This window comes from Doryrhamphus excisus, linkage group LG11 (genome assembly GCF_037039965.1).
Source record: "Doryrhamphus excisus strain RoL-2023G ecotype Guam linkage group LG11, RoL_Dexc_Guam_v1.1, whole genome shotgun sequence".
Classification (NCBI taxonomy): Eukaryota; Metazoa; Chordata; class Actinopteri; order Syngnathiformes; family Syngnathidae; genus Doryrhamphus; species Doryrhamphus excisus.
In genome coordinates, this window is record NC_136367.1 from 4,668,206 (window position 1) to 4,682,157 (window position 13,952).

Sequence of the window (13,952 nt, forward strand, 5' to 3'; positions counted from 1 at the left end):
GTGAGTGTGAATGGTTGTTTGTCTATACGTATGTGCCCTGTGATTGGCTGGCCACCAGTCCAGTGTGAACCCCGCCTCTCGCCCAAAGACAGCTGGGATAGGCTACAGCACCCCGCAACCCTCGTGAGGAAAAGCGGTCGAAAAAGAATAGCAAAGCTACCGATCCCTCCTGCTACATCTTCATATTCTCAGGAAGTTTTTAATGGGTTTTTGAGCGAGAGCAAATCAGTCGGTGCATCTAGTGGGGTTTGATTTCCTACTAAATAAGGCAAAGCTACCGATCCCTCCTGCTACATCTTCATATTCTCAGGATATGTTTAATGAGTTTATGAACAAGAGCAAATCAGTCGGGGCATCTAGTGGTTTCCTCCCACATTCCAAAAACATGCTAGGTTAATTAGCGACTCCAAATTGTCCATAGGTATGAATGTGAGTGTGAATGGTTGTTTGTCTATATGTGCCCTGTGATTGGCTGGCCACCAGTCCAGGGTGTACCCTGCCTCCCAGGGTTCGGATCTCCACTTGGGCATCTCTGTGTGGACTTGTTTTCCCTGTGTGTGTCGGTTATCCGGGTACTCCGGTTTCCTCCCACATTCCAAAAAAAAAAAATGCATGTTTGGTTAAGTCGGTGCTTCTCAAATAGTGGGAGTGTGAGAGGTCTTTCAGTATTAGATGGGGATATTTCACTATTAGATATTGGATGGGGTTCTAACCCGTGTGTTTTTAGTGTCTCTCCATCTGTTCGTCACCCACAGTTTTAACAGCCAACAGAGGTCCGGCAGCACGCGGGCCGCTCTCCAAACTTCCATGTTTATGAGAAAGACATGAATCGACAGCACGCCCCCCCCCCCCCCCACCCCCACCCCCAGACAACCGTGTTTAGACGCCGATGGCGCCCTCAATCTCCTGCTCGGATGAATAGAATGCTTTGCCTCGCCGTCCAATCGGGTTGAAAGCTTTCGCTTTGGTGAGGTCATCAGACAATGGAGAAAAATGAGTGAAACATTTCATTTGCTTTTACGGATAATTTACTCTCTGGCGTTTGTCCAATGCTCACCTTGAAGCTGCGCCGATGCTAACAAGGCATGCTCAAGCTAATACCGCTAATACTCCATCTTTGGTACAGTGGTATATCACTTCAAAATTATACTTTTTAACACAATTAAGCTAGTGATTGATATTTTGTGTGGTATTTTCAGACTGAAGCGGCACGGTGGATGAGTGGTTAGCACACAGACCTCACAGCTAGGAGGACCAGGGTTCGATTCCACCCTCGGCCATCTCTGTGTGGAGTTTGCATGTTCTCCCCGTGCATGCGTGGGTTTTCTCCGGTTACTCCGGTTTCCTCCCACATTCCAAAAAAGTGATCCCAAACTTTTGAGCGGTAGTGTATAGACTGTTCGCCAGCCAATCACAGGGCACATATAGACAAACAACCATTCACACTCACATTCATACCTATAGACAATTTGGAGTCGCTAATTAACCTAGCATGTTTTTGGAATGTGGGAGGAAACCGGAGTAGAAAACCCACGCATGCACGGGGAGAACATGCAAACTCCACACAGAGATGGCCGAGAGTGGAATTGAACTCAGATCTTCTAGCTGTGAGGTCTGCACGCCAACCACTCGACCGCCGTGCAGCCTGTGTCATATATATTATGTCTTATTTTCTCTTTATTTTCTATTATCTTGTGTAATATGAGTTTAAAGTTGACTATAGGGGTGTTATTTCCTGTCTAGAGGGCTCTAATCATGTTCATTCATTCATTCATTTTCAACCGCTTATCCTCACGATGGTCGCGGGGGTTACTGGAGCCTATCCCAGCTGTCTTCTGGCAAGAGGTGGGGTACACCCTGGACTGGTGGCCAGCCAATCACAGGGCACATATAGACAAACAACCATTCACACTCACATTCATACCTATGGACAATTTGAAGTCGCCAATTAACCTAGCATGTTTTTTTGGAATGTGGGAGGAAATGCATGCACGGGGAGAACATGCAAACTCCACTCAGAGATGGCCGTTTTTGGAATTGAACTCGGGTCTCCTAGCTGTGCACGCTAACCACCACTATTCCCCCGTACAGTTAATTCAAGTTATTCTACTCCGAATTGCAGTGTACTCATTATGCAGTGTAATATGATATGAAATGTGGTAATGTCACATGATCACATGATCGGCCAAACGTGACATCATGGCTGGTTAAGAAAAAGGCAAAGTGGATGTTACCATTCAGATCACAGGTGTTTTAAAGAAGCGTGGCTTGTATTTAAATGAGTGAGCCCAAGGCGTGTGTCTGCTCACTAGCACCATTTTGTTCCTCCCTTCTTTTTTTTTTTTTTCTTCCCTCCCCTGCTTTGACCCGACGCTGTGTGTCTGTGTATGCTTGAATCATCTCTAAGCTGCTACTGGGGTGTTTCCCTCACAAAGACATCCAGGCATCTGTTCAACAATATGCTACTTTCACAATGGAATCCTTTCCAAAATCTCACTCAGCCTTTTTTTTTTTTTTTGCATTTTGCTGTAAATTCCATAATTGGTGTCTGCATCAACCCTGGTATGTTGATTTTGAGGCTATAAGGATTGGATGTTTGCTAGCACCAAACTAAATGTTAGTTTGAGACTTTGCAGGATTCTTTATAAATGTTGTTTGTTTATATCGAATCGGCATTTTCTTGCTTGGAACACAAGAAATCATACAGTTTTTATTATTATTATCATTATTTTGTTTTGCTTTAAGGGACTTTCCAATGGATGGGTGGCTTTATTAATAGAAATGAATAAAAAGACTGAAAATGACGGGCCTCCTTCTCCACCTTCATGGACGCCCGGCAGCATAGCATAGCCGACACGAATGCGTCTAGTTCGGCCATGGCGGGCGGCTTCTCCCACTGTACACATTATGCGGGCCGCAACAATGTGGCAACCACTGTCTTGCTTATTGTTCGATTCACATGCGTACCGAATCGTGACCTCTGTATTGAACGGTTGGATACAAATACATGTATTGTTGCACCCCTAAAAAAAATGTAGAATTTTTTTTTTCAGGTTAAATATAATTATGATTTTATTATTTTTTTTATTATTATTATTTTATTATCATTATTATTTTATCATTATTATTATTGTTGTTGTTATTATTGTTATTATTATTATAGAATATTTATATATTTAATTTTATACTTTAATTTCTTTGTAAATATTAGACATTTTTAATTTTCATGTTCTGTTTTTTTCACATTGAAATCTTATTTTTATAGGGTTTTTTTAAGGTGTTTTATACCCACTTTTTTCTACTTTCAGATGTATTTTTAATCAGTTTTAATCTATTTTTATTATTTATTATTTATTTATTATTATTATTTATAATCTATTTCTTTTTTTTTAATGTCTGATGTGGACGGCAAGTGCTCACTGCTAGTCAACACACCATGCACATGTATAGAACTCATAAGTTGAACCGTTTTAACGTCCACAGTCTTTTTGTTAACCACCCCCCCCCCCCACACACACAGCCGTCAGTAAGCACATGATGGCGCACAAACAAACAGAATGAGAATTACGTCTTCTCCGCAATTATTATTTCCCATGCTGAATCAGCCGTAGTGGAGTGGAGTGGACTGTCGTGTTGTTGGGGGAAGATTGAGATATCCGCTCCTCCCATTTGTAGCCCACACCCATCATGCTCCCTATGAGCTCATCGTCCACGGACTTAATCCTCCCTTACAGTAAACAGGCTTTAATTGGAATGAGAGCTAGAACAAGAGTCGGATAGTATTCCAGAAAAAGAAGTCTCTCTCGTCTTGGCTGCCTTGGAAAGCAACTCCGAGAACGGAAGTGTTGGTGGAAGAGAGCTGGTTGGCTGCCGCTCCCCTCCTGGCCCAAAACGGCGGTACAGTCTGTCGTTCAGATGAGGTGCTAAACATGTACGACGAGCTTTGCCAACACAGACGACAACCATGTTTGGCGTTCTTCATTTTGAAGGCAAAATATAATGAAGTGAGGCGGCACGGTGGACGAGTGGTTAGCGTGCGGACCTCACAGCTTGGAGACCAGGGTTCAATTCCACCCTCGGCCATCTCTGTGTGGAGTTTGCATGTTCTCCCTGTGCATGCGTGGGTTTTCTCCGGGTACTCCGGTTTCCTCCCACATTCCAAAAACATGCTAGGTTAATTGGCGACTCCAAATTGTCCATAGGTATGAATGTGAGTGTGAATGGTTGTTTGTCTATATGTGCCCTGTGATTGGCTGGCCACCAGTCCAGCACCCACCGCGATCCTCATGAGGAAAAAGCAGTAGAAAATGAATGAATGAATGAATGATGCTTTTTAATGTGGCGTGTGTTGGACAGTCGGGGCTGGATGTAGATTCCCAGTGTCGGTGACTCTTTAGCAAGCAGATATGGATATTGTCATTACCAGGCGGGGATTAAGCTACACGCATTTCTCATATGCTAATTCAACAGAAGATTAGATTTTGCTCAGTGCGTCTTTTTATGAAGCTCACGAAAGCACGGAAATATGACAACACCAGACACACAATAGACACAACGTCTTTAAATGACAAAGAAGTGGACTGTTAGTGTTCATCCTGAACTAAACTCAAAATCCAAATTACGGTACATCTTGGTAATGGTAATGGTTTAATTTCATTTGAACATGCATCAGATTACAATTGAATGCATCACATAATCAGTTCACAGTTCCACATGTCCAAAAGGAGTAGGAAGAAGCAAAGCTTATTAAATCCTACCCCTCCATCTGGTACTTTTACAATCAGTAACTGTTACATTTGTTCACTTCCTGCTTTCCGTAATACAGTTTAAGGTTTCTTTTTTTTTTAATAATATACAAAGTACGAGGTGATATGACCATCCAATGACATAATGGTACCATAGTAACTGTAAAAATAAAACAAAAAAATTATTAATAATTAAAAAATAAATTAAAATAAAATAAATATATAATAATAATAATTAATAATACAAACAATAATATAATAAAAAATAGTAAAAAGTTTTTTTCTATTATTTATTTATTTTTTTTAATTATTTTTTATTTTTTTCTATTAATTTTTAATTTTATATTTGTCACGTACCGAAGTACAAGGTGATATGAGCATCCAATGCCATAATGGGTACCATAGTAAGTGTCAATATAGTGATATATATAGCACATCATGACTGGTTCAAGACTCTTCATCCTTGTATTTAGCAAACATCAACTGCTTGTATTGTTTCTTGAATTGGCTCATCGTTGTGCATTGTTTGATTTCCTTACTCAATCCATCCCATAGTTTGATTCCACATACTGAAATGCTATGGCTTTTTAACGTAGTCCTAGCATAGAAGTGTTTCAAATTTAGTTCTTCCCTCTTTGGTGTTTGCTTGTTGATGGTGCGTTTACATTCAACATTATAGTAAAACGCTGTATGAGCCGATTCCAAAATAAAGGCTAAAATGGTCCTCAGTATGACCCACGCGGTTGTACAATCCTGAATTCTGAATCATTGTGAAAGTGAAACGGGGAGGATTAACTTATTAAATCATGGAGTGAGAAAGTAAACTATCAAAGTTAAGGCGGATGGTTTTAATCTTCTTAAATCTTTTTACATCGGCGTCGCAGTGGCTGATGTTAAAACTTTAGGCTGTCAAAAAAAGACGGCGGTAAATAATTTAATTATACCTCCACCTTAAAATCAGCGAAATATTTCTCCAACTCGCAAACTTCTCAGAACGACACTTCCTCATTCTCGGCCACGCGAGGAGATGCAAGGTGCATTTACGGACGCTCTGAAGTCGAGCCGTCAGGAGCTCCAAGACAAACAACACACTTGTGGCGTTCATAATAAAGTCTTTTATTTTCCACAACAAAAACACAACAGCAGCTAAGACGGTCCAGGATAAAAGTGTATCTGTTAGTTTGACTAAATACTGTTCTAAATAGTTGTAAATCCATCCTATAGTGTACTTCAGGGTAACTTCAAGAAACATCGCAACCAGTCAAACAATTTGATATTTTCGTGTGTAGGTTTTATTCCTGATTTGAATTTGAACTTAAACTGTTAAAACATGTTAAATACATATCATCGTGTTTCTGTTAGTGATATGAGCATATTTCATACATTGTTGATTAATCATGATTAATTAATTAGTCAACTGTGATTAATCTGATTGCACAAATTAATCATTTGACAGCCCTGATGAGAATCACCCACCACGTTAAGCTTTTGGCTAACATCATTAAAGTTATTTTTGCATTTGCATGGCAGGTAAACAGAAACATTTGTAGGTTAAATAAAAGTAAAATAAAGTAAAGAAACAAAAAAAGGGATTTTTTTTTCGAAAAGTACATACATATAATGGCATTCTGTCATTCTGTCGGCCGCTTGATTTTGGTTTCAATGCACATCCAGTAGCTCTGAAGTTGGTAACCTACAATAAGACCGGGTTTCGAGCTGGTACAGGATCATGTCTATCGAGATGGAAGTGCAAACGGAACGCTCGTTGTGTTGCAGTTACAGATTTGTTTTGATAAATGTTTCCACAATAAAAGCGCCATTCTCACCAGTCCAATTTGTGGCAGCAACTGAAAAAGAAACGAAAAACAATGGCATTATGAAGAAAAGGATAAAAAATAAAAACACTTTTTGTTTCTTTACTTTATTTTGCTTTTATTCAACCTACAAATGTACATTATGAAAAAAAGGATAAAAAATAAAAACACTTTTTTGTTTTTTTACTTTATTTTGCTTTTATTTAACCTACAAATGTACATTATGAAGAAAAGGATAAAAAATAAAAACACTGTTTTTTTACTTTATTTTGCTTTTATTTAACCTACAAATGTACATTATGAAGAAAAAGATAAAAAATAAAAACACTTTTTTGTTTCTTGACTTTATTTTGCTTTTATTTAACCTACAAATGTACATTATGAAGAAAAAGATAAAAAATAAAAACACCTTTTTGTTTTTTTACTTTATTTTGCTTTTATTTAACCTACAAATGTACATTATGAAGAAAAAGATAAAAAATAAAAACACTTTTTTGTTTCTTTACTTTATTTTGCTTTTATTTAACCTACAAATGTACATTATGAAGAAAAAGATAAAAAAATAAAAACACTTTTTTGTTTTTTGCTTTATTTTGCTTTTATTTAACCTACAAATGTACATTATGAAGAAAATGATAAAAAAAACACTTTTTTGTTTTTTTTACTTTATTTTGCTTTTATTTAACCTACAAATGTACATTATGAAGAAAAAGATAAAAAATAAAAACACTTTTTTGTTTCTTTACTTTATTTTGCTTTTATTTAACCTACAAATGTACATTATGAAGAAAAAGATAAAAAAAATAAAAACACTTTTTTGTTTTTTTACTTTATTTTGCTTTTATTTAACCTACAAATGTACATTATGAAGAAAAAGATAAAAAAACACTTTTTGTTTCTTTACTTTATTTTGCTTTTATTTAACCTACAAATGTACATTATGAAGAAAAAGATGAAAAATAAAATCACTTTTTTGTTTCTTTACTTTATTTTGCTTTTATTTAACCTACAAATGTATCAGATCATTTTTCCTGACCCTGTAGTTGTTTTTCCACTGCATTGTTGTTATTTTAGACATAGATAAAATAATAATAGACAGACGGAGCTTCCCCTCCCTTGCTTGGGTCAGTCTCTGCCGATAACCTACGCGAGAAGAGAAACTGCTGAGTGATAGCGATGGGAGATTCAGATAAAAGATACGGCTCTTGGTTTCAACTGATGAGTTCCTCTCATGGTCTGCTGCCGCCGCATCCCTTGCCCTGAGCTGAGGTGTTAATTAGACCTGGGGTGGGGGGGCAGAGGAATGCAGGAGCAGGACAATGAGAGGGGAAAGAAAGAGCAGCATGCAGTGCTACGCTGTTATCAGTATTTAAAAGGTGCCAGCGGTGGAAATCTCTTGTTGTGTGTCAGAGGAGGTCAGCTGGTTTGTTTGCATCATCCATCACATTCAGAGCAGCTTCTCATGTCACCTTGCTACGTGTTCTTACAAGACAACACAGCAAAATGTCAATTTTTGTGCTTTTTCTATCAATTCCGCAATAGTCTAATTGAATGTCTGTTCAGGCAGTGACATTGTCTACTCCCTGGGCGACCGCCATGTTGCACTGTTTTTGTTTACATTTCCCGACCAAACGCCTCAGTAAGCGTTGACGGTCGGGATGAAGGCTCCGCTGCCCGAGCACCTCCAGCGGTAGTTTTATTTTTTCCAGTTGAGAAAACTGTTGGTCGTCGGAGTTCTGTTTAAAACCGAAATATTCCCTCCCTTTGGGTAATTGCTGTCATTTATGTTAGCATATGCTAACTACAGCTGGGTTAGTAGCCATACGTAGTAGCTGGTAGCCCCGCCTCCATAAAGTTCTTTGGTTTTAAAAATGGAGGCCAGCAATCGGCATTGGACTAAGCAAAGTTTGTTTTTGATCCAAACTAAATTTCAAGACTGGACAAACAAAAAAACTGGCAATACGGAGTTATTCCAACAAGTGAAAGGAAAAACTCGAGGAAGTCGTGATGTTGATGTTTACGTTTTACTGGGCATGCCCCATTGACTATTCTGGTTGGTTATAGCGGCGCATGTAGACAGGAAATTGGAATATTCTTTTCCATGTATACCATTGTTTTAGGAAAGGTCATTCGGTAAGATTCCATTTGGAAAGAGGAAAAACTCTTCATGTATAAACGTGGCTATTGTGTTGCAAATTTTACACTGAGCTAACCGCTATTTTGAGCCAAACTTCTTCTTCGCTGGTGTTCATCAGCAAAGTGCTCATAGAACCCAAGAATCATAATAAATACATTTGAAAAATCCCGGGAGAATCGGAATGTTAGTACTGGTTCCCTGGAGACTTGATACCCAACTATTCCTGGTGCTTATCCCAAAATGTTTTAGGTTCATAGGAGCTGCTGATTTATCCATAGTGAATGTGTAAATGGTTGTTTGTGTGCTCTGGGATTGACTGGAAACTAGTCCAGGGTCAGCTGGGATAGGCTCCATCTCATCCATAACCAGTAAAATAAGAGTTTGAATTGGGTACTTCTTTACTTGATATTATCCTCAGATGTTCTTGTCTCATGCTCTAATATCATAATATCATATGTCATGTAAGATCTTTGGGAGAGTACCTCCAAGGCGCCGTTTGATCATCGGATCCTCCTGGGGTTTGTCATATTTTTGTTTTTGTGTTTGATCAGCCTCATGTAAACATTGTCTTTTGGAGAGGTTGGTGAGTTTGATGTTCAGATATGTCTATTTTCTTATTTCCTAATGCGTCCAGCTTAATGAGATCAAGATGCTTGTCAGTGCATCGTTTTGTTGACATCAAACTCAACTCTAAAGGCTACAATGGCGGTGTTATAGCTAGCATGGCATCGATGCTAACTCTGTGACCTAACCACAGTCAACATACACTACCGCTCAAAAGTTGGAAATGTTTTTGTCCAGTTTGAGATATGGCTTTTTCTTGGCAGTCCTGCTATGAAGTCCAGCATCCTGAAGTCGCCGCTTCACTGTTGATACTGACACTGGTGATACTGGTGTTTGACGGGTATTTGACTATTTAGTGCAGCTACCAGGTGACGACCTGTGAGGCGTCTTTGTCTTAAACTACACACTCTCAGATATTTGTCTTCTTGCACAGTTGTGCAGCGTTTTTCTGTCCTTGTTAGACGCAGTTTGTGCTGCTCTCTGAAGGGAGTTTTTTAACAACATGGTAAGAGATTTTAGTTTTAGTTTAGATTTTTAGATGGCTTTTCTAATAATCTATTAGCCTTATAAAATGATTAACCTGGATTAGCAGCCATACCAGGAGATTGATGCAGAGGACTGATGTTGATAGTAGGCCTCTATGCAAAAAATTCATCTGGTTCAATTTAATTGTTTGTGAAATGGATAAAAATGTTTGTGAAATGGAAAAAAATCTTTGGAAAACAAGAAATTTGCAAGTGATCCCAAACTTTTGAGTGGTAGTGTATAGACAAACAACCATTCACACTCACATTCATACCTACGGACAATTTGGAGTCGCCAATTAACCTAGCATGTTTTTGGAATGTGGGAGGAAACCGGAGTACCCGAAGAAAATCCACGCATGCACAGGGAGAACATGTAAACTCCACACAGACATGGCCGAGGGTGGAATTGAACTCGGGTCTCCTAGCTGTGAGGCCTGCGTGCTTTTTGTGCAAATTTTGCACGCAAAAATGTTTGTTTTTCTTTGGAAAAGTGATCCCAAACTTTTGAGCGGTAGTGTACATGTGACTATTAATTAGTCCTGGTTGTAGTCCATTTGGTTGCAATGTAAATCGAAAATAAAGTTTGTAGTCTTGTATTCTTGTATTACAATTGAATGGAAAGAATGTAACCTTTGTATACACCTCATTCCGAAAGTAAAGTGCCAATCCGAATGAATATATAATGGGATTCCCAGGGGTGGAATATTCCTTTCCCCAATCCGATTGAGGTATCTTGTATCCGCTCAAATGGAAAGTTGTCAGACTGCGTTCTTCCTTGTGGTGTTTTTCTTCTTCTGTTGTTTATTGGCGGTTGGCAAGCAGCTTTCGTGTGCATTAGCGCCATCTGTGGAACAGAATCTAAACCCTTCTATACGCCATTCATAAGTCCAGTTTTATTAAAAAAGAAAATACATATCTACGTATATAAAACATGTGCTGAGCTTAATTATAAAATATTAGCAAGATTGAACTTTATCTATTCCTGTTCCCGGGTGCGTTCTTTCAGCGAATGCTGAGATATGACGTAACATGGACGTTCTTCGATTAAAAAAAAAAAAAAAAAATGGAGGCGAGCAATCGGTACTGTACTGCTGCGGAAAGTTTGTTTTTGATTCAAACTAAATTCCAAGACTGGACGAAGGAAAAACTGGCAATACGGAGTTATTCCAACAAGTAATAGAAAAACTCGAAGTCGGTGTCATGTGATGCGTTTTACTGGGCATGCCCCATTGACTATTCTGGTTGATTATAGCGGCGCATGTAGACGTGATTGGAATATTCCTTTCCATGTATACCATTGCTTTTCAGAAAGGTCATTCGGAAAGAGAAAAACTCCTCATGTAAACGTTGCTATTGTGATGGTTCGGTCCGTTTGTCATTGATTTTCCAGTACGGTGTAAATACCCTCGTGGAATAGACAAAGGTTTCCAATGTCAGATATACGGAATCATCCCTACCTGCTCCCCCCCCGCCAGCTAGAGTTACGATGGAGATTGCCACCATTGCCTTCATAATTGACAGTAACGACTTCACTCACTCGATACATTAGAAACATTAATTGCTGTCATCAATTCCAAATCAATGATGATTAAAATGTAGTTTGACTAATCCCGGTACAAACCATGAGATGAGATAAACCTGTAAACACCCCTCCCCCCCCCCCGCTTTGCCTCGCTCAATTATCATCTCCCTTCTTTTCTCGCTTGCTATTTCTGTCACCATCGCCTCACTGCTCTTCCTTTCTTTCAGGCAACCTTTCTCACTTTTTTTTTATACCTTTGTTATCTGTCTGCACTCATTGCTCGAGTCCATTTCTCCGGCCAAGAGAGGAAGCGAGCGGTAAAAGGGGAGCATGTATGAGTGAATAATAGAGGAGGCCAGAGTCTCCCTAACGAGGTGTGTTTGATGGCTGACCTCGGCTGTGTGTGTGTGTGTGTGTGTGTGTGTGTGTGTATTCACCTTCAATTATTCAGCGTCATGCCTTTCCAGTTTTAACCACAAAACCCTTTCAGATTGTGGACACCAGAGAATCAAATGTTAATATACACCTGCCCAAACGACGCACAATCGGCACACACAACTATGTGTGTGTGTGTGTGTGTGTGTGTGTGTGACAGGCTTTGTCGCCTTTTAGGCTCATTCATGCTCTTGCAGGCGCCAACGGGGTTTTCCAATCAGAGCACATGACATGTTGTGTTTGTGTACATTTGGAAATGTGAGTCAGCGTGTTTTGTTCTCAATAATATGACGCAATCCAGTGAATGTGTGAAAAGTTTAACCAATAACACCAAAACACAACATGGAGTGTACCGTCATTTCCGGACTATGAAGCGCACTTGTGTATAAGTTGTTGCGTGGGATATATATACCCTGACTGTGTGGCCTACATGCTAACCACTCGACCACCATGCGGCCTTATGGGAATGTCATTCATTCATTTATTTTTTACCGCATATCCTCACATATAGACAAACAACCATTCACACTCACATTCATACCTATGGACAATTTGGAGTTCTAGCATGTTTTTGAAATGTGGGAGGAAACCGGAGTACCCGGAGAAAACCCACGCATGCACGGGGAGAACATGCAAACTCCACATAGAGATGGCCGAGGGTGGGATTGAACTCGGGTCTCCTAACTGTGAGGTCTGCACGCTAACCACACGACCGCCATGCCCAATGAAGAACAATAAAAAAAAATATGACAATAATAATATAATTTTTACTATATTAAACTCTTCTGCACTCTGTGTGTATGCTAGCGGCCCCGCCTCCACCCACCGAGACAAAGAGGCTCTATAACTGAGAAAAGGGCTCACCCCAGCTGACTTCAGGTGAGACACCCTGGACTGGTGGCCAGCCAATCACAGGGCTAGGTTAATTGGCGACTCCAAATTGTCCATAGGTATGAATGTGAGTGTGAATGGTTGTTTGTCTATATGTGCCCTGTGATTGGCTGGCCACCAGTCCTCGCCCAAAGACAGCTGGGATAGGCTCCAGCACCCCTCTGCGAACCTTGTGAGGATAAGCAGTAGAAAATTAATGAATTAACACTTTTTTCTTTGTTTTGCTCAAGCTGCTTCATCCCCTCTGAATTCCTCTAGTGCTTTGCACTTTTGAAAAAAATGCTGACATGGCTTCTTTTTTTTAATAAATTAATATTTGCTGCTACCACAGTAGCTTGAAATTAAATTATATCACAGCTGTATGGGGAGTCTGAGAGCAAGGGGGGGGGGGGGGGGTTAGGGTTACGTAAATCATTTTAAATGTGACACTGTATATATTCTGTTTAGGGGTGAAATGCTTCTATTTGCATGCGATGTGACATTTCATTTAGAAATGAGTTAGCAATCATCCTAAGTGGTGAATTATTATTATTATATTATTATACGGCACGTATGTATGCATCACATATGAGTGGCAGTGTCGCTCATTTCAACTCACGCAGATCTGCTTTGATTCCGTGTCAAACCAGTTCCTGAGAAAGACCCTAAGTGTGTTCGTTCTCCAGAGGGCTTCCCTCTCGGTTGCCCTCATCGTCCCGAGTTGGACATGTATGTGTGTCTTAGTGGGATAAGTGATGAGATGTGTGAAATAAAGCAAGTGGAGCACTCCATTAGGCAGCCCCTTGCCTCCGGGCCAGTCTACTCCTCCTCGATCCAAACTGGCTGGCAGTGGAGAGAGACGTCACAGAGGCAGCGCTGGGGTCATGGCGGCCTGGAGTCTGATTTGAGTTTGGGGTTTCGTCGGCGTCAGCAGCTTATATTTGCCATGAGAAAATGGGTAGCTAAATAATGTGTTGCGTTTGAGTGGCTGTTTGTTCTCTAGTTAACATAGAGACACTATTCATTTGTGGCGGCACGCCACAAGTAAATATGGACTGCCACAAATAGATTTGGCGATACCAGTCCACCCTTGATATTCACACTGCCAGAGAATAAGAACATGTAGCAGGAGGCATCAGTGTAATGGCAATGGTAATTTAGTTTAATTTCATTTGAACATGCATCAGATTACAATTGAATGCATCCCATAATCAGTTCACAGTTCCACATGTCCAAAAGGAGTAGGAAGAAGCAAAGCTTATTAAATCCTACCCCTCCATCTGGTACTTTTACAATCGGTAACTGTTACATTTGTTCACTTCCTGCTTTTTAATTTAA

The 13,952-nt window shown here is 39.8% G+C and overlaps 1 protein-coding gene across 11 annotated transcripts in view; it reads left to right on the forward strand.

Annotated features, from left to right (window-relative positions):
- gphnb (gephyrin b) overlaps positions 1-13,952 on the forward strand; it is a 179,251-nt gene that overhangs the window by 78,407 nt on the left and 86,892 nt on the right. The window lies entirely within an intron of this gene.